This window comes from Pleurodeles waltl, chromosome 1_2, assembly GCF_031143425.1.
Source record: "Pleurodeles waltl isolate 20211129_DDA chromosome 1_2, aPleWal1.hap1.20221129, whole genome shotgun sequence".
Lineage (NCBI taxonomy): Eukaryota > Metazoa > Chordata > Amphibia > Caudata > Salamandridae > Pleurodeles > Pleurodeles waltl.
This window is the reverse complement of record NC_090437.1, coordinates 517,654,576-517,675,136: the sequence shown is the minus strand read 5'-3', so window position 1 is coordinate 517,675,136 and position 20,561 is coordinate 517,654,576.

The following is a 20,561-nucleotide window of genomic DNA, read 5'->3' as shown; positions in this document are numbered from 1 at the left end:
GATCCACGATGGTGGCTCCATGCCCATTTATGTATCCTGGGGAGAGCAAAGCCACAGGGCCTCATTACGTCTGACCGCCAGGGTGGAGGCCGGAGGTAGCACCGCCAACAGGCTGGCGGTGCTACATCAAGTATTCCGGTCGCCCAGCCGGGTCCAGCGGTTTCCCGCCGGATTTCCCCCGGCTGGGGGAATCCTTCATGGCGGCGCTGCATGCAGCGCCGCCATGGGGATTCCGACCCCCTTCCCGCCAGCCTGTTCCTGGCGGTTTACACCGCCAGGAAGAGGCTGGCGGGAACGGGTGTCGTGGGGCCCCTGGGGGCCCCTGCACTGCCCATGCCACTGGCATGGGCAGTGCAGGGGCCCCCTAACAGGGCCCCATTAAGATTTTCAGTGTCTGCTTGGCAGACACTGAAAATCGCGACAAGTGCATCTGCACCTGTCGCACCACAGCAAATCCGCCGGCTCCATTCGGAGCCGGCTTCATCTTTGCTGGGGCTTTCCCGCTGGGCCGGCGGGTGATCTTTTGAAGATCGCCCGCCGGCCCAGCGGGAAAGTTAGAATGGTCCCCGCGGTCATTTGACCGCGGGGCGGTGTTTGGGCGGTTTCCGCCCGGCGGGCGGTGCCCGCCACCCGCCGGGGTCGGAATGACCCCCCACAGTCTTTCAAGTCTCTACAGTGGGTGGGGTGTCCACTGTGCCATCCTGGGGAGTGCAAAGCCACAGTCTCTCAAGTCTCACAAGTGGATAGGTTGTCCACTGTGCCATCCTGGGGAGTGCAAAGCCACAGTCTCTCAAGTCTCACAAGTGGGTGGGGTGCCCACTGTGCCATCCTGGGGAGTGCAAAGCCACAGTCTCTCAAGTCTCTACAGTGGGTGGCTTGCCCACTGTGCCATCCTGGGGAGTGCAAAGCCACAGTCTCTCAAGTCTCCATAGTGGGTGGGGTGCCCACTGTGCCATCCTGGGGAGTGCAAAGCCACAGTCTCTCAAGTAGATGCAGGTCTCCACTGGTACTGGGGGGGACTGGTGCCTAGAGTGCTTCATCCTGTGCAGGACAGACAGAGTGGATGCAGGTCTCCACTGGTTCTGGAGGGGGACTGGTGCCCAGACTGGATGAGTCTCCCCGTGAAAGTTCCTGTCCTGTCAGTGTCCCAGCTGCACATGGGATAAGGATGCCTGATGTGGCGGTCTATTCATTCCTACCTGGTGCTTGCCCTGTTCAGCGGTGCTTTGCCATGGCGGTCTTTGCCCTGTTCAGCGGTGCTTCGACATGGCGGTTTTGCCCTGTTCAGCGGTGCTTTGCCATGGCGGTCTTTGCCCTGTTCAGCGGTGCTTCGACATGGCAGTTTTGCCCTGTTCAGCGGTGCTTTGCCATGGCGGTCTTTGCCCTGTTCAGCAGTGCTTCGACATGGAGGTTCAGGACTGTTCTTCGACATGGCAGTTTTGCCCTGTTCAGCGGTGCTTTGCCATGGCAGTCTTTGCCCTGTTCAGCAGTGCTTCGACATGGCGCACTTCTCCGCCGTGACACTCACAACAGGCTGGGCAGACTTCCTCTGGCCCTTCCCCACCTTTGGTGTCACAGCTGACTCTCCAATCCCCTTTGAACCCATGTGAGTTGTTTTCCCACCAGGAGTCTTCAGACGGTCCCGTCGTCCACCCTCCAATTTTAGAGCCTTTACAGGGGGTGGGCTGCCAGTGCCTTGGCTCTGGGTCATACTGCCTGCCCTGGTGGCCCGTGCACTCCACAAACCTTGAACAGGCACTACTGGTATTGGAGGCTTTTTGGCTGAGGTGCTATGACAGGACTGATGAATTGGAGGAGGGGTGGGGGCAAAAAGGTCAACTTTACAGAGGGACAGTTTCTGACGAACAGTGGGATGGGTAGTTGGAGGGGGCCTGGGAGTGGAGGAAGAGGAGGTGGTTGTCGGAGGTGTCACTTTAGGTGTTTTGGGTGCAGGTGCAGGTACTGGAGGCTGTCATGAGGTGGATGGATGTTGGGTGAGTGATTGCCGGCGTTTGGGTACTTTGGGAGGGGGCGTCACAGACACACTGGGAGAGGACGCAGGGGACGTGTAAATGGGAGTGGAGGTGGTGAGTGCAGGTGAGTGGCTTGTGGTGCTGGGTCTCCTTGTGCAATTCATGGTGCCTGTAGATGTGGTGCATGCAGGTGTGTGTGTAGACGAGATTGGGAGGGAGGAGAGAGAAGAGGAGGAGGGGGACACAGTGGAGGTAGTGGATGTTGCTGTGTCTGTACGTGGGTGAGGCTTGCGTGAGTGCCTGTGGGTTGTGTGGTGCCTATATTTGCTTGAGCTACCTGTGTGTGCTGACTTGTGTGCATTCTGGTCTGTAGGTGTGCTTGGGATGGGCTGGGGTACAGGAGATTGGGTCTGGGTGGAGGAGGTTGGAGGAGGGACAATGGCTGCCATCAGTGCTGAGGCCAGAGATTGCAGGGTTCGCTGAAGGACAGCCTGACCAGAATGAATGCATTACCGTGTTGCAACTCTCGTTCTACACCCTGGATGGCATTCACAATGGTAGACTGTCCAACAGTGAGTGACCTGAGGAGGTCAATGGCCTCCTCACTGAGGGCAGCAGGGGTGACTGGGGCAGGGCCTGAGGTGCCTGGGGCGAAGGTGATGCCCACCCTCCTGGGTGAGCGGGCACGGAGCGAATGCTGAGGGGCTGCTGGGAGGGCAGTGCTGGTAGGGGAGGTGGCGGCTGTACCTGTAGAAGTGGGGCGCACAGATTGTGCCGCCAACACAAGGGAGCCCCCATCGGCGGACGAGTCCGTGTCGCTGCTTGGTGATCCGGTGGCCGACATGAAGCTCCCCTCGCCCTCCGTCCCACTGGTGCATTCAGAGTCCGTGGTGTGGCCCTCCATGGCCATGTGGGATGCAGCTCCCTCGTGCTCCGGTGCCACTGTACCTCCGCCTGATGATGCTGATGTACAAAAGGACAGCGAGAGCAGAAAAAGGGGGGGAGACAGAAGAAAGAGAGTTTTAGTGCATGGCATACCGCTACCGTTGGCGGACAAGACAGACACAGCAGCCCCCTGCATTACACCGTGCTCCTGCCCTCTGCACATGCAATTCCTGGGATATGGCCTACATTGCAATGGTGGACATCTGCGCACATGGATGCCACAGGGGCAACTATACCTCGACTTGGCACTCTGCTGAGGTGGGGTAGAGTGCCACATGGCCAACATTACGGAGGGTCTTTGCCTACCGAACTCGCCCTGGCCTAGGGACACCCACAGCCCACCTCCCCCACCCAGACACCTCCACTGTGTGCAAAGTCCACAGAATGAGAGTGTACTCACCCCCTTGTGTCTGCTGTGATGCCCTCAAGCGCCCATCCAACTCCGGGTAGGCCACCGCCAGGATCCGGAACATCAGGGGGGTCATGGTGCGACGGGCACCCCTCCCACGTTGGGAGGCCATCCCCAGCTGAGCCTCCGCCGTCTTCTTGCTGCAGCAGCGAATGTCCTCCCATCTCTTACGGCAGTGGGTGCCCCGTCTCTGGTGGGCCCCCAGGGTCCAGACCTCCTTGGCGATGGCACGCCAAATGTCCCTCTTCTGGTGGGCGCTGACCTACATGACATGCACAAGGAAAGAAAGAGGAACAGTCATTAACAACTGCACCGTCGTTGTGAGTGGCCCCCTCCCTACTCTGGCCATGTGGCCCATTCATTCCCATGCATTAATGTACTATGAACTCTGCCCCCTTCCCTCTTCCAACCAGCCCTCTCCACCCAGGCCTAGCCCATACCACGTGCTCCCTGTGTACTAACCAGTTGGTCTGGAGGACCGTAGAGTAGCGTGTACTGGGGGAGGACCCCGTCTACCAGTTTCTCCAACTCCTGTGCAGTGAAGGCAGGGGCCCTGTCCCCAGATGCAGCAGCCATCGTCGCTTCCAGACCGAGGTCACAGCAGCACTTGCAGTGTAGGTCCTCTCCTGTCGAAGGTCAGGTATCTAGTGATTGAACAGATAGAAAATGGCGGTGACGTCCGCGGCGGTGACGTCCGCGGCGGTGCGCATCATCACCGCCGGCGCACCTGTTCATTGGCTCCTGGGACCCATAGGGTCCAAAGTTAACCAATGCAGCATTGCGCCGCGGTCTACGACCGCCTACCGCGACGGTGTGCAACGCCAGCGCAGTTACCCCACAATCACATTGTCCCAGTTTAGAGGTCAGACAGCCGCCATTTCAGGGGCCCACATTGCTTCATTTACCTATGCGTCACACATAGCTAGGCCTACACTCAACACACATACAGGAAGGGTTCTGTGAGTGGTGTAGTCTTGTGTGTAACTGTGGGTACATACCTGGAGGAATAATGACTGATTCTTCACTGTTGTCCTTCGTAGGCACTGTCAGCTGGGACAGTTGAGAAGATGGCGGAATCCTCCGGTGTACCGACCGCTGGTGGACCTGTTGACAATGGAAGAGCGACAAGTCATCGTCATCTACCGGTTTGACCCTGCCACAAACTAGGAACTATGTACCCAGTTGGAGCCAGACCTGATGTCACCAATCCGCCATCCGACTGGAATCCCCCCTGACGTGCAGGTGCTGTCAGTGCTCCATTTCCTTGCAAGTGGGTCTTTTCAGACAACAGTGGCCATGGCATCAGGGATGTCCCAGCCTATGTTTTCCAACATGTTGTCCAGAGTGCTGTCTGCCCTGCTGAAACACGTACGGAGATACATCATTTTCCCTGAGGTGGCAGATTTGCCTACAGTGAAAGGTGACTTCTATGCCCTTGGACATATCCCCAACGTCATAGGTGCCATTGATAGGACCCATGTAGCTCTGGTCCCCCCCCCACAGGAGTGAACAGGTGTATAGGAACAGGAAGAGTTATCATTCGATGAATGTCCAGATGGTATGTTTGGCAGACCAGTACATCTCGCAGGTAAATGCTATGTTCCCTGGCTCAGTGCATGACGCCTACATCCTGCGAAATAGCAGCATCCCTGATATGATGGGTCAACTCCAGAGGCACCGTGTATGGATATTGGCGGACTCTGGTTACCCCAACCTTTCCTGGCTATTGACCCCAGTGAGGAATCCCAGGACCAGGGCAGAGGAACGATACAATGAGGCCCATGGGCGGACTAGGAGGGTGATCGAACGCACCTTCGGTCTCCTGAAGGCCAGGTTCAGGTGCCTCCATATGACAGGTGGATCCCTATTCTACTCACTGAAGAAGGTGTGCGAGATCATCATCGCCTGCTCCATGCTCCACAATTTGGCTTTGCGACGCCAGGTGCCTTTTCTGCAGGAGGATGATCCAGATGACGGTGTTGTTGCAGCTGTGGAGCCTGTGGACAGTGATGAGGAGGAAGCTGAGGAAGAAGACAACGACAACAGGGAGTCAGTCATACAGCAATATTTCCAGTGACACACAGGTGAGAACATTTTCACTTTTAACATTACATTAACTTTCACACGTCCACCTCTATCCCAGTTGTCGATTTCAAACACTATTTGATAACTGAGTTGTACCTTTCCATTACGGTTTCACCGGTGTGGTTACCAACGTGTTATCTGCTTGCATCCTTCAAGGACTTGTGATGTGTGACCTAGGTATGTTAGCCTTACAATGGGAAACGCATTATGAGACTGTCATTGATAATACATAATTAGTAAATCACAGACTGACTCAAGATTGTTTTGTGTTTCAAGGGTGTTTATTGAAGTGCTCAGAAATGTGAGGGGGTTGTAAAAAGAGGATGGGTGATGGCGTAGGAATGTCCATGGCAGAGTCCAGTCTATTAGTCTCACAGATGCACTGCCCATCTGGGCATAGGAAGTGGAGCTGGGGCAGTTTAAGTATGGACAGGGTAACAAGGTGGTACAGTGGGAGGACAAACAGGGTGGTCTCATTTGCTGGTGGGGGTCTTCCCATCTTGCTCTGTCCTGTTCCTGGATCTCAGGGACCGCTTGCGTGGTGGTTGTCCATCTGCAGGGGGTGGGGTGCTGGTGTGTTGGTCCTGTGGCGGGACGTCCTGTCCACTAGTGCCGGCGGAGGGGGTGGGCAGTTCATCGTCCGTGCTAGTGTCAGGGGCCCCTTGGAGTGCCACGGTGTCCCTCATGGTGTTCTGTATGTCCTTCAGCACCCCTACGATGGTGCCCAAGGCGGAGCTGATGGTCCTGAGCTCCTCCCTGAACCCCAAATACTGTTCCTCCTGCAGGCGCAGGGTCTCCTGAAACTTGTCCAGGACCGTCGCCACCGTCTCCTGGGAGTGGTGGTAGGCTCCCATGATGGAGGAGAGGGCCTCGTGGAGAGTGGGTTCCCTTGGCCTGTCCACCCCCTGTCGCACAGCAGCCCTCCCAGTTCCCCTGTGTTCCTGTGCCTCCGTCCCCTGGACCGTGTGCCCACTACCACTGCCCCCAGGTCCCTGTTGTTGTTGGGGTGGTGGGTTATCCTGGGTTCCCTGTAGTGGTGGACACACCGCTGATTGACCTGTCCTGGGTAGGGAGGTTTGGGCCCGCTGGGTGGGTGCTGTGCTGGTGTTACCAGAGGGTGGAAGGTCAGTGTTGGGCTGTGCCTGTGTAAGGGGAACCGACTGTCCCGAGGCCCATGATGGTCCGGGCTGGTCATCAGGATCCAGTAGGGCAGAGCTGCTATCGTCACTGTGGGCCTCTTCTGGGGGTGGAGTGGTGTTGTCTGGACCCTCTGGTTTGGTGATGGTCCTTCGGGTTCCTGCAGGGGCATAAGAGCATGATTATTGCATGTGTGTGTGATGGTGTGCAATGGGTGGGTGTCTGTGTACCCCAGTGCAAGCATTCCTGTGTGGGGGCTTGTGTGATGATGGTTAGGGGGTTGTTCTGGGTATGTGCAGTGAGCATGCTTTAGTGAGGGGTGACCATGCTTAGTTGTGTCATGCAGGGCTTGGTGTTGGGATGTGTGGTTTGTGTTATTAGTACATTAGTGAGGAGTTGGAGTGATAGGGGAGGGGGTGAGGGTGGGGGTGTGTGAGAGCATGCAGGTAGGGTAGGGGATATGATAGTTAAGATTTGACTTACCAGTGTCCCATCCTCCACCGACTCCCCCGAGGCCCTCTGGATACATGATGGTCAAGACTTGCTCCTTCCATGTTGTTAGTTGTGGGGGAGGAGGTGGGGGTCCGCCGCTAGTCCGCTGCACCGCGATGTTGTGCCTGGAGACCGTTGAACGCACCTTCCCCCGTAGGTCGTTCCACCTCTTCCTGATGTCCTCCCTATTTCTTGGGTGCTGTCCCACGGCGTTAACCCTGTCCACTATTCTGCGCCATAGCTCCATCTTCCTGGCTATTGATGTGTGCTGTACCTGTGAGCCAAATAGCTGTGGCTCTACCCGGATGATTTCCTCCACCATGACCCTGAGCTCCTCCTCGGAGAAGCGGGGGTGTCTTTGGCGTGACATGAGGTGGTGTGTGTGATGTGTGGGTTGTGTGTGTGGTCATAGGTGTGGTGATGTGTAGTGGTGTGTTGTGTTTGGTGCGTGGATGTTGTGTAGGTGATGGTGTTGTGTGCCTCTGTGTGATGGTGTTTTCTATTCTGTGCTCTCTCTCTGGCCTTCGTTCGTGATTTTCGGTCGTAGGGGTTTGCGGGTGATGTGGGTGTGTGTTTTATATAGTATTGGGTGTGTGGGAGTGGTGTGTGTATGTGTATCAGGTGTGTGTATTTTGAATTGTCCAATGTGGCGGTGTTTTGGAGATGTGTGTGTATTTTGAGCGCAGCGTTGTGTACCGCCAATGGAATACCGCGGTTGAAAGACCGCCGCGTGGATTCGTGGGTCGTAATAGCATGGGCGTGTTTCTGTTGGCATGGAGGTGGAGGTTTTGTTTTCGCCAGTTTATCACTGACCTTTGGTGTGGCGGAGTTGTTTGGGTGTCTGAATTTCGGCGGATTCCGAGCTGTGTGTCATAATAGCTGTGGTGGAATTCCGCAGCCGCGGCGGTGTATTGGCGGTCTTCTGCACGGCGGTAAGCGCCTTTTACCGCCAATGTTGTAATGACCCCCTAAATCTCTTTTTTGTTCAGATGCACACTCTCAACTGATAAAATAGAGTCTGTCTCCGTCTCCAGGGCGGCAGAAATCTGGTTAACATACCGAGTGGTATCTGATACAGTATCTATTTGGCTGTGTGATTCTTTATGGGTGGTAGTAGCATCTTAGGTTGTTCCCACTCATGGTCTGGAATGTTTGGATTACTTCATGAGCTAAGAGTTAAGGAGTCAAAAGGGGCACTTGTATCAATAAAGACACTCCTCTCTGCGTGTTATCGAGACAGTGATTACTACAATACTCTGGTTCAAATGTGATTAGGCATAGGGAGCCAAGGAATCTCTAAAAGAGCTCCAACGGATGGTATGTTTATGAGATCAATGGTCAAGGTCTCTGTGTGCCCTCTCTCACAAATCAATTGCACCGGGTTAGTTTGGGATTGAATCAACTCAGAGGAAAGTTTAGAACCATCTCTTGTTCCACCTTGCTCTGGCATGCTTTTAAAGACCATGGAGACAGAGACTGACGGGGCTAATGCCGAATCTAGAAAATTCCCTGTGGCCCTGGAATCTACAGGCATACATTGTTTCAGTTTTTGTTAGGGCAAAATGATCAAAGTTACTAGCAACAATATGGGTTGTGGACTCGTATGTGAGGTAACAATTACCTGGGGAGCTCCAGGGCACAAGGAGGGTCTAACTGACTAGTTTCTAAATCAACTGGGCACTCCTGTCTATTATGGACTGTGTTCAAAGTCAAGGCACCAACCCTCCGAGTTTTTGCAGTTTTGACAGGAAGCAAAGAAATAAATTTTTTGACATCACAAAAATAAAGACAAAGTTTATTCCTCATTCTTCCTTTAACTATTTTAAGATTTAATCCAACAATTGAGTTTCTGAACTGGGAACAATTTGAAGGTGGATTTGAAAGGCACATCAAGTAAGTTTTTAATTCTCAACTCAATATTCTAACAATTTGAAGACTTTTTGGTTCTTGTGGCCACAGAAATTCTATGCCTCATTTATCGATAACGACAAGGTGTGTAGAAGGACTTCTCCTATTTCTGTGTTGAACTAGCAGCTCGATATGGGTGGACCGAACCAAGGTTTTAAAATCATGTAATGTTGAGCTAGTACAATTAGGGGGTAGTTTTGCTCAGACAACAGTGAAGGGATCATGGAAAAATGCCTGAAGGTGAGTACATTTAATTTTCTTTTTCAATCTGCCAAAGTGGACTACAAATTACACATCCACTATGGCTCTGACAAGATCTAAAACTTTCAAAATATTTGCAGACAGGATCTGGCCCAAATTTAAAACATACATCTGGATATCCATGTTGCACAAGCGATCTCAAGTGTGAGGCTTGGCCATCTGTTACGCACTCACCGGTTCCAACCACAGGGGCAACACTGGAGCCAATTCTAGGCCCCCACTCCCAAATCTAGAAGAAGTAAGGTCCAGTGATATAACTCCTACGAACCAACAACTTCTAGAAGAGGAAGGGGGCACAATAACAAACAGGAACACCTGCTTTTCTTTCTGTGCTCCCAATGGCACTACTCTGCTAAAGGGGTATTCACTTCTAGACTTTCTGGTTAATCTTAGATGGATATTTGCAAGTCTGTATTTCTGGTTATCGTGAAAACGCAATGCACTGAAAATAACATGAAAAGACAATTACAAACAGTGCATAGATTCACTACTTACTTTACAATATGATACATTTGATATTTCATTCTTACAAGTTTCTTAAGTAATCATAACGTGAAAGCAGATGAACCAGATAACTCTAGAGAAATCTTCTGGAACTCTGGAAGAAGAACTGGAAGTACTAGGTAGAGTTAAATCACTCCACTGAAAACTCAGAACATAGATTGGAGTTAATGGCACCCCAAACACAGCACTCAATACATATCTTTGAAATCGGAGACATTTACAAGTTTAGAACAAAGGACCAGGCTATACGCCCAGGCACCACCACTTTTGTGTAAACACCAAAGTATCCATTTGTTCAATTATTGTTCTGGTCTGCTTATACTCTGGTGTGCTCTGGTCTGCTTATGTGCTGTAATGTATTGATGGTCTCTCTATGTGTCATTGTTTAAGAAAAGTTGTAAGGGTCCACATGCAAGTGGCCTATGCACTATCGCTTGTAAAACAGATATATGGGTATGAGTGATTTTCAGGATTAGATGCCTGCATGACACAGTACCATGCAATCTGGCACTTACATAGCATACAACCATTTCCCATGTCTCCCCTTGCAAGTCATTTGGTCATGCTTTTTGATTTTTGTATGCTAATTTTTGTATTCTTTATGTGGATCTCCATTGAGTTCCATAGCATAATAAACAAATTGAATTACTTGAATTGACAAATCAAAAGGAGTACTGTTTACTTAAGAGAAAGCAGACAGCTAGATCAATGATAATGGATTCAGCACTGCATACCATCTGGATGTTCAGTTCTTTCCTAATGGTGTATAGGTACTCTGTGCCTGATGTGGCATATTGGAACATCTATGCTATCTATACATCTTTTAGCATTTGGAAACCATGTAGTTTGGTAAAAGTTAAGTTTTGTTGTCTGCAAACACCCGAGATTCTTGAAAATTTAAATATATGTGTTATCTGGTTGTCATGGTCATCCAGGAAATTTCTAAATACCCTTCTCAGTGCTTTCTATTATATACTTTCTGCTTTTGCAACAGTCCCTTAGGTTCTCCTTCATGCCAGGAGATGCAGAGAGCATAATATGAACAAAATAAATATTTGGGAACTAGTTTCATTCTAACCATGAAATTCATTCAGCTTGAAACCCTAACACATCACAAGCATACCTTCAAAAAACAAAAAAGCTGTCTTGTTACTGATCGCAAAGACAAATATCATGGGAGTCAGAGGGAAATACTAAGGCCCAGATTCGGAACGGTGTCAGAATACAGCACAGCATCCAAAAATGCTGTGCTGCATTGCATGACAAGGACAGAACAGGAGAGCACTATATTCACATAAATATGGCTCTCTCCTCCTCTCTGGTCTGGTGCTGGCGCTGATTTCAGCTGCCATGACCAAGGCACACACCTTAGCGCCATAGTGATAGGGTGTGTGCCTGAGTCTAGCATAGGTTTTGTACAGGGAGGTACCCTTCCTGTACAATATACTATCCCTTGGCAAGTGAAAAACCTTTTCTGACTTTGTGTACAGTGCAGCACACATGCAAAGTCGGAAAAGCACAGATAACGCCTGCTTTTCAGCTGAGTTAATTTTTGGTGCTAAACCCTGTCTACTAATGTTAGTGAATAATGTTTAGCATCAAAAAAGCCTGGGTGGTTGCATGGGAATGCCCATGAACCACCCATGTAACGCCCTTTGATGCAAAGTAATACAAAGCAGCGTGTTGCTTTTCATTACTTTTCTGTACTTTTCAGTGTAAAACAAGTTTTTCACTGGAAAGTGAATCAGGAAAAAATAAATTGTGCTGGTTAGCTACACATATGTAACTTTTCGTGTGCAGCAGAATTATCTGGTGTGGCTCAAGTCATTGCACACCAGATGTTGTGCCTCATTCCAGGGAGGCACAGCAGTTGTTACTTTTTGTGTTCAGCGGGATTGTCTGGTGCAACTGAAGTCTTTGTCGCACCAGATGGTGTGCCTCAATTCAGGGAGGCACTGCATTGGTAAAATGTCATGTGCAAGCGCGATTGCCTAGTGTGACTCAAGTCAGCACGCACCAGACATTGTGCCTCATCCGAGGGAGGCCCTGCATTGAGCACTTTATAACTGCATTTGGAAGTGTCTGGCGTGACTTAGGTCATTGCACACCAGACCTTGTGCTCATACCAGGAGGGCATGGAATTTGGTAAACTCCTCATGTGCAATCAGGGTGCCTGGGACAGTCCAAGTCATTGTGCCCCAAACATGGTACCTTCCGTCCTGGGAGGTGCTGAATTGGTAGCTATCTGTGAAGTGGAGAGGCTGGTTTGGCTGGACACCACTGTGAACAGTGTGTCCCAAGGCTACACTCCCTGTGTGCTTTGCAGACAGGGACCCATGCCAGAAGGCTGGCGTGGAGACCCCTGAATGAACTTCCTGAGTAGGGACTAAACCTCCATTTTCTGACTGTTGTGTGATCAGCCATTCTCTCCATCTTCCCTGTACCTTTGCTCCCGGATCTTGACTAAATGTAACCGCCGGCCGGGAGCAGCCTAATTTCCAGGGAAAGGTTGCTTCATTTCAAACTCTGAGGGGTGGGAATTGCTTGAAGGGTGGATGAAGGTTTGAGTACAAGAGGGGTCTGTAAACTCATTTACACCACACTAGCGTGCTGGAAGCGTGTGTGTGTGAGTGCATGTAGTTGAGTGTGGCTGACATCAATGGCATTGCATAGCAGTCTGCAGTGAGTGTGTGAAAGTGAATATCTGGGCTGGATTTCACCACGCGGCGGCATTGCTGTGCATGTGTTTCACTATTGTTGACATTATCATTTAACATGACAATGATGCGCTATCATTGAGAACCGGGATGCATCCTACAACTGTTTAATTTTGAATTGGGTTGATTGTTGGGATGGGCCTCATGCTGCCAACATGGTGCGGGAGGGAAATAATTATTTTTCTCATGTGTTCATACTGCTGATTAACACTGTGGCACCTCTTACTATTAATGGTATTTCTGAATGTGATTTATGCCCAGAGTTATATGCTGTTCATCCGGTGTTAATTCATGTGTGTGTTGAATACAAACTTTATTTACATACACCTCATGTGAAGTCTTGTTTGTGATGCTCAGTGTACTTATTGTGTGGGCGTGCTGTGCCAATGCTTCACACATTGCCTCTGTGATAAGCCTGACTGCTCTGTGCCAAGTGACTTAAGGGAGAGCGCAGATTATACAATGAGTGCAATCATCCACCCTGATGGGAGTGGTAGGTTCTGTCTGGCTAGGGACAGCACTACAGCCAACCAGAACGTGCCACCTCCAACAGATGCATAGAAGAAGATCTATTTATGAAGGTTTATTCTGACCTTTGCTGATGATGGTGATGATATAATAAATTATCTTATATTTTACCAATGTGTCCATTTAGCAAAAATAGGTGGAGAGGTGTTGGACAGGTGTTTAGCAACTAGGCCTGGGTGAAATTTATTTTGTCATCAAAATTCACGTATTTTTGGGAATGTGGCATTACACCATTACACGAAATTTCCTGAAATTATGCCATTACGCCAGTTTGTGTAACTACACGATATTCACAGTAAATGAGCTGCAAATGCACAGTAACAAAAGACGATTTGCCATCGTGAAATTTTCTTTCACATAATGTTGCAGAACTACATGAAAGTAAAATGTATTAATTGTGTTCACCTCTACTAGCAAAAGAGTTGTTGGTATTTAGCATTGGTAGATTCCTGGCTGAATCCACACCGGCTGCCTGTCACCAGAGATAGCCCTAAGGCTTTTCTGCTCAGAAATCTGGAATGGGGGAGCAGAAAGTGGCAGCACTGTACAACTCCCAATCCCTGTCACTTTACCGGTTCTTATCATGATCCTGGTTCCATCACAGTAGTCATCCCTGTCATATTGCACATCCCTGCCAACCCATTCCTTTCACACTCCCTGTTTCTCCCCCTCCCTGCCACCTCCAAGTCTATATCAGACCCTCAGTCTATGTCACTCTCACATTCTTTGTCACCTACATATCCCTGTCAGCTTTCCCTTCTCTATTACTGTTTCAGTCTCTGTCTCTCTTTCCATCCATGTCACATTCACAGTCCCTGACACACTATCACTCTCAGGCACTTAATCAGACCTTGTTACATTCACAAACCATATCACAATCCCTTTACTGGCATCCTCCCCATTTCTGTCACACCCTGCCCATCCCTATTACACTCTCAATCACTGTCACCCTTCCATTCCCTCTCACGCACATCACCCCTATCACCCTCTACATCCCTCCTTTCCTTTTCACCACATCCCTGTCACTCTTTTTTCAGCACTGTTACATTCGCCATCCTTGTGAGCCTCCCTGTCATTGCTACTTTTCTCATCCTTGGCACTCTCCCAACCTCTGATACTTCACCAAGCCCCATCATTATCCCAAGCCCTATCACAATCACATCTATGCCATCACCCCCCTTTCCATCACCCTCTACATCTCCATCACACTGTCCATCCATGTCAACCACTTCTTTACTGTTTTCTTCTCAATCACCGTCACTCTCATTCACATTCTTTCTACCCTTGTTATCCTTTCAATCCTGTCACTCTCTCAATTCTTTTCACCCTTCTCTTCCCTAACAACATCACCATCACACTCACCATCAACCACTCCATCCTTGCAACCTCCCTTTCCACTATCAGTCACAACCCCTGTCCCAGTCACCTGTGTTATTACTGTCACCCTCCCAATCTCTGTCACATTCCCAGTCTCTGCCATGCCACCAGTCCGTGTGACATTCCTCATCATGGTCACCATCCCCATTAGTGGTGGGTGACAAATTCCGCTCACAGATTTCTTGGAGAAGTAAACCCCTTATATGTCTGTGAAAGGACACACTTGTTATTAAAAAATGAAAGCAGTTAACTATATTGTGAGCTCTCTTTTAAATCATATGTCTTTTTAGCAAGTCTAGGTTCAAATATAATTTTGAAAGTACACCAGCCGTAATTGAAGTGGTGCACCTCAATAAGCACTTGCCCATTCCGGTATGAAAATCTGACCTGGTGTAAACCTACACAGGTGCATTTAAGACATTTGGCAGTGATTTTCTGTAGTTCTGTTACAAGATAATTTGTGTTTGAGTTTGATGGAGAATACATGTCTGGATTAGTCCTATTTAAACGCCACCAGAAAAGTAAAACTCTAGGAATGCACAGTATCTCTATGTTAATGTATAAATGAATCTTAAACATCTGATGAGGAATAGACAAGAACAAGGCCTAAAACACACATTTCTCAACGCCCCTTTTCCAAGATCATCAAATGGCACATCCACTCGGTGCTTGTATTCATCTGTCAGTTTCCTATGACTCTGGTACTCATCATTCACTTCAGTATTAGAGGCTTTCCATGTGGTCAGCAGACTGGGGAAAGATGAACAGAATACTATCCTGAAGTCCAAAGTAAAGATATGAGCTGTCATTAAGGATTGCTTTTCTTCAGTTTAGAAGCAGCCTGACACCTTCTACCATGAGACAACATGTCTCCTTACTCATGGGGTCGTATTAGGGAAAGTGCACACTATACCTGTTTGCACATGGTACACCTTTAATTTGGTGCCCTCTGTGCAAATGCACCCTATTACAATGAGTGCACTGCCCTCACACCAGCCACAAATGTATCCTGAGGGCAGTGCATACACTGAAATGCAGAGCAGGTGCTTCAAAGCCACTCTATGTTTCACAGTGCAGGCACCAACCCACAAACCCACCTGTACTTTAAGAAGGTACAGAGATTCTTTCCAGTCAAGTGCAGTGAGTGACCGCACCAGCCTGCAGGAGGATATCTTCAAGGTCCATGAGATCCTCTTTCTCCCATCCAGAGGGATTCCTTCAGGAAGCCACATCTTTTTGTCGTGTGGTGTGAGTGCACCTCCTAAAGGCCTGTTTGTGTCAACACCTGCGTCTATAATGCAACTGGTGCAGAAGCAAAGACATTCCATAATTTGCGTGGGACCATGCCCTTATGCATATGAGGGAACACCCTTTTGTGACATCATGTTCACCAGTGTTACCAGTATGACAAAAGGAGATGCACAAGCATCTGGGACACCCTCTACAATACCATTGTGCCCCAAAAGGCACACAAAGTAGGCACACACGGACTTTACACCAGTGGGACACAATGTACAATATGGCATATGGGGGGTTATTACAACTTTGGAGGAGGTGTTAATCCGTCCCAAATGTGACGGATATACCACCAGCCATATTAAGAGTGCCATAGGATATAATGGACTCGTAATACGGCTGGTGGTATATCCGTCACTTTACCGTCACTTTTGGGACGGATTAACACCTCCTCCAAAGTTGTAATAAACCCCATGGTCTGCTAATTTGTCCCATAGAGACTCCATTATCTTTCACCGCTATCCAACTCAGTGTTATCCAACCAAATAGTCAATCTCTCCACTCTCTACTCTCCCCAACAGGCGATGCCAAGGCCCACTTCTCCTACCATGAAACCAAAGGGAAAAGACATGGGGAACATTGATGGACTTGCCTCTCAAAATCTGGGAATGAAACTCGAGCTGTCCTTCCAGTCTAACAATTTACTTTCATTTGAGGACATGCTTCTTATTTGCCTGGATAGTGCTCTTTAGTTTTTGACATTAAAAACTTCAACATTTTCTTTGTTTTATACCTCACATGGAACGTGAACGTCTATTGCTTAGTGATTTCATGGGCATAGGCGGGAGAGCTGTATGTGATACTTAATGTTACATATAAAGTGGGTCAGTCTGAGTGTAGTGGAACAGATTAAGGGGGTCATTACAACCCTGGCGGACGGTGTTAAAGCGGCGGTAAGACCGCAAACAGTCTGGCGGTAAAAAGTTTGGAATTATGACCGTGGCGGAAACCGCCAACAAAGACAGCCACTTTAACACTCCGACCACCACGGCGGTACAGACAAGCAGCGCGGCGGTCACCGCCAACAGACAGGCGGAAGACAATATACCGCCCATAGTATCACAACCCGCCAATCGGCCACCTTTTCCGGGGCAGATTCTCCGTGGATAAAAACACGGCTGAAACAGTTTCTGCAATGGGAAAACGCTCACCTGAACACATCCCACGAGGAAGGAGGACTCCATGGAGCCTGAACTCCAAATCGTACCGGCCCTTGTATTCCTACTCATCTACGAAGACCAACGCCAGCGCCGGCAACGACAACGGTGAGTACTGCACCTATGACATAGGGGAGGGGGGAGGCAAAAGTTAGAGGGACACACATGCAACACCCCCACCCCCACCCCACCCTCGCATATTACAACACACACACCAAAGCATTCACAAAAATCACATCAACAACCCACAACCCCCCCAGAAGAAAGCAAAGACAAAACAAAATCAGTCAAAACCTTGTAATATATCAATATACATGTCTCAAAAATATACAGATATATTAGCTAACCATAAGAAAGTATATACATTCCGAGAAGTAGTGCAGATATGCACATATAAATGTCCGTGCACACTAGTCCAAAAATGCATGGGCGAGGCCCACAAAAGATACCTGTCCACCCACGGAGAGAACACTGCCGGGGCATCAGATAGAAATACTACAGGCACCTCAGGGGGAAGGGAAGGGGAGGCACCTCAGTCGGAGGAGTGCAAAGCCAGATCCACGACGGGGCTCCATGCCCACTGTTCCATCCTGGGGAGTGCAAAGCCACAGTCTCTCAAGTCTCTACAGTGGGTGGCTTGCCCACTGTACCATCCTGGGGAGTGCAAAGCCACAGTCTCTCAAGTCTCTACAGTGGGTGGCTTGCCCACTGTACCATCCTCGGGAGTGCAAAGCCACAGTCTCTCAAGTCTCTACAGTGGGTGGCTTGCCCACTGTACCATCCTGGGGAGTTCAAAGCCACAGTCTCTCAAGTCTCTACAGTGGGTGGCTTGCCCACTGTACCATCTTGAGGAGTGCAAAGCCACAGTTTCCAAATTAGATAACAGCCTCCACTGGTTCTGGAGGGGGACGGGTGCCCAGACTGGATTAGTCTCCCCGTGGAAGTTCCTGTACCGTCCTTGTCCCACCCGCACATGGGATAACGATGCTTGATGTGGCGGACATTTCATTCTTCCCCGGTGCATGCCCTGTTCAGCGGTGCTTTGCCATGGCGGTGTCTGGACTGTTCAGCGGTGCTTTGCCATGGCGGTGTCTGGACTGTTCAGCGGTGCTTTGCCATGGCGGTCTCTGGACTCTTCAGCAGTGCTTTGCCATGGCGGTTCTGGACTGTTCAGCGGTGCTTTGCCATGGCGGTCTCTGGACTCTTCAGCGGTGCTTTGCCATGGCGGTGTCTGGACTGTTCAGCGGTGCTTTGACATGGCGGTCTCTGGACTCTTCAGCGGTGCTTTGCCATGGCAGTTCTGGACTGTTCAGCGGTGCTTTGCCATGGCGGTGCATGCCCTGTTCAGCGGTGCTTTGCCCTGGCGGTTCTGGACTGTTCAGCGGTTCTTTGACATGGCGGTGCATGCCCTGTTCAGCAGTGCTTTGCTATGGCGGTTCTGGACTGTTCAGCGGTGCTTTTCCATGGCGGTCTCTGGACTCTTCAGCAGTGCTTTGCCATGGCGGTTCTGGACTGTTCAGCAGTGCTTTACCATGGCGGTGCATGCCCTGTTCAGCGGTGCTTTGCCATGGCGGTTCTGGACTGTTCAGCTGTGCTTTAACATGCCGGTTCTGGACTGTTCAGCGGTGCTTTAACATGCCGGTTCTGGACTGGGCATTGGTGTGTGGCATGACGTTCTCTGGACTGGGCATTGGTGTGTGGCATGACGTTCTCTGGACTAGGCATTTGTGTGTGGAATGACGTTTTCTGGACTGGGCATTGGTGTGTGGCATGATGTTCCCTCATAGCCCAGCGGGGCTGTGGCAGCCGGGCCCCTCCTGGGCACTGACTTCGGCGGTGGTCTCCTGACCAGTGACAATACTTGGGCCCTCCTGGGCACTGACTCTGGCGGTGGTCTCCTGACCAGTGACGATACTTGGGCCCTCCTGGGCCCTCCTGGGCACTGACTCTGGCAGGGGTCTCCTGACCAGTGACGATACTTGGGCCCTCCTGGGCACTGACTTCGGCGGTGGTCTCCTGACCAGTGACCATACTTGGGCCCTCCTGGGCACTGACTTCGGCGGTGGTCTCCTGACCAGTGACCATACTTGGGCCCTCCTGGGCACTGACTTTGGCGGTGGTCTCCTGACCAGTGACGATACTTGGGAGCTCCTGGGCACTGACTCCGGCGGTGACGGTGGTCTCCTGACCAGTGACGATACTTGGGCCCTCCTGGGCACTGACTCCGGCGGTGGCGGTGGTCTCCTGACCAGTGACGATACTTGGGCCCTCCTGAGCACTGACTCTGGCGGTGGTCTCCTGACCAGTGACGACGGTGCTGGTGGTGGCGTACCGACCGCCGGGAAGGATGCCGCCTTTCTCCGCCGTGCTGCTCACATTAGGCTGTGCAGACTTCCTCTGGCCCTTCCCCACCTTTGGAGGAGTCACAGCTGACTCTGCCATCCCCCTGGAACTCCTGTGAGTTGTTTTGCCACCAGGACTCTTCACAGGGTCCTGTCGGCCACTTTCCAATTTCAGAGCCTTTACAGGGGGTGGGCTGCCAGTGCCTTGGCTCCGGGTCACACTGCCAGTCCTGGTGGCCGGTGCACTCCACACACCTTGAACAGGCACCACTGGTATTGGAGGCTTTTTGGCTGAGGCGCTACGACGGGACTGATGAATTGGAGAGGGGGGGGCAAAAAGGTCAACTTTACCCAGGGACAGTTTCTGACAAACACTGGGATGGGTAGTTGGAGGGGGTCTGGGAGTGGAGGAAGAGGAGGTGGTTGTAGGAGGTGTCACTTTAGGTGTTTTGGGTGCAGGTGCAGGTACTGGAGGCTGTCGTGAGGTGGATGATGTTGGGTGTGTGGGTGCCCGCATTTGTGTACTTTCGGAGGGGGCGTCACAGACACACTGGGAGAGGACACAGGGGACGTGTAAATGGGAGTGGAGGTGGTGAGTGCAGGTGAGCGGGGTGTGGTGCTGGGTGTTCTGGTGCGAGTCCTGCTGCCTGTAGATGTAGTGCATGCAGGTGTGAGTGTAGACGAGACTGGGAGGGAGGAGGGAGACGACGAGGAGGGGGACACAGTGGAGGCAGTGGATGTTGCTGTGTCTGCACGTGGGTGATGCTTGCGTGTGTGCCTGTGGGTTGTGTGGTGCGTATGTTTGCCTGAGCTACTTTTGGGTGTAGAGGTGTGTGCATGCTGGTCTGATGGTGTGCTTGGGATAGGCTGGGGTACAGGGGATTGGGTCTGGGTGGAGGAGGTTGGAGGGGGCAGGCTAGATACAGGGACAATGGCTGCCATCAGTGCTGAGGCCAGAGATTGCAGGGTTCGCTGAAGGGCAGCCTGACCAGAATGAATGCCCTCCAGGAATGCATTACTGTGTTGCAACTCCCTTTCTACACCCTGGATGGCATTCACAATGGTAGACTGCCCAACAGTGAGTGACCTGAGGAGGTCAATGGCCTCCTCACTGAGGGCAGCAGGGGTGAGGTGCCTGGGACGAAGGTGATGCCCACCCTCCTGGGTGAGCGGGCACGTGGCGAACGCTGAGGGGCTGCTGGGAGGGTGGTGCTGGTAGGGGAGGTGGCGGCTGTACCTGTAGAAGTGGGGCGCACAGATGGTGCCGCCACGACAAGGGAGCTCCCATCGTCGGACGAGTCCGTGTCGCTGGTTGGTGATCCGGTGCCCGACGTGAAGCTCCCCTCACCCTCCGTCCCACTGGTGCATTCAGAGTCCGTGGACTGGCCCTCCAAGGCCATGTGGGATGCAGCTCCCTCGTGCTCCGGTGC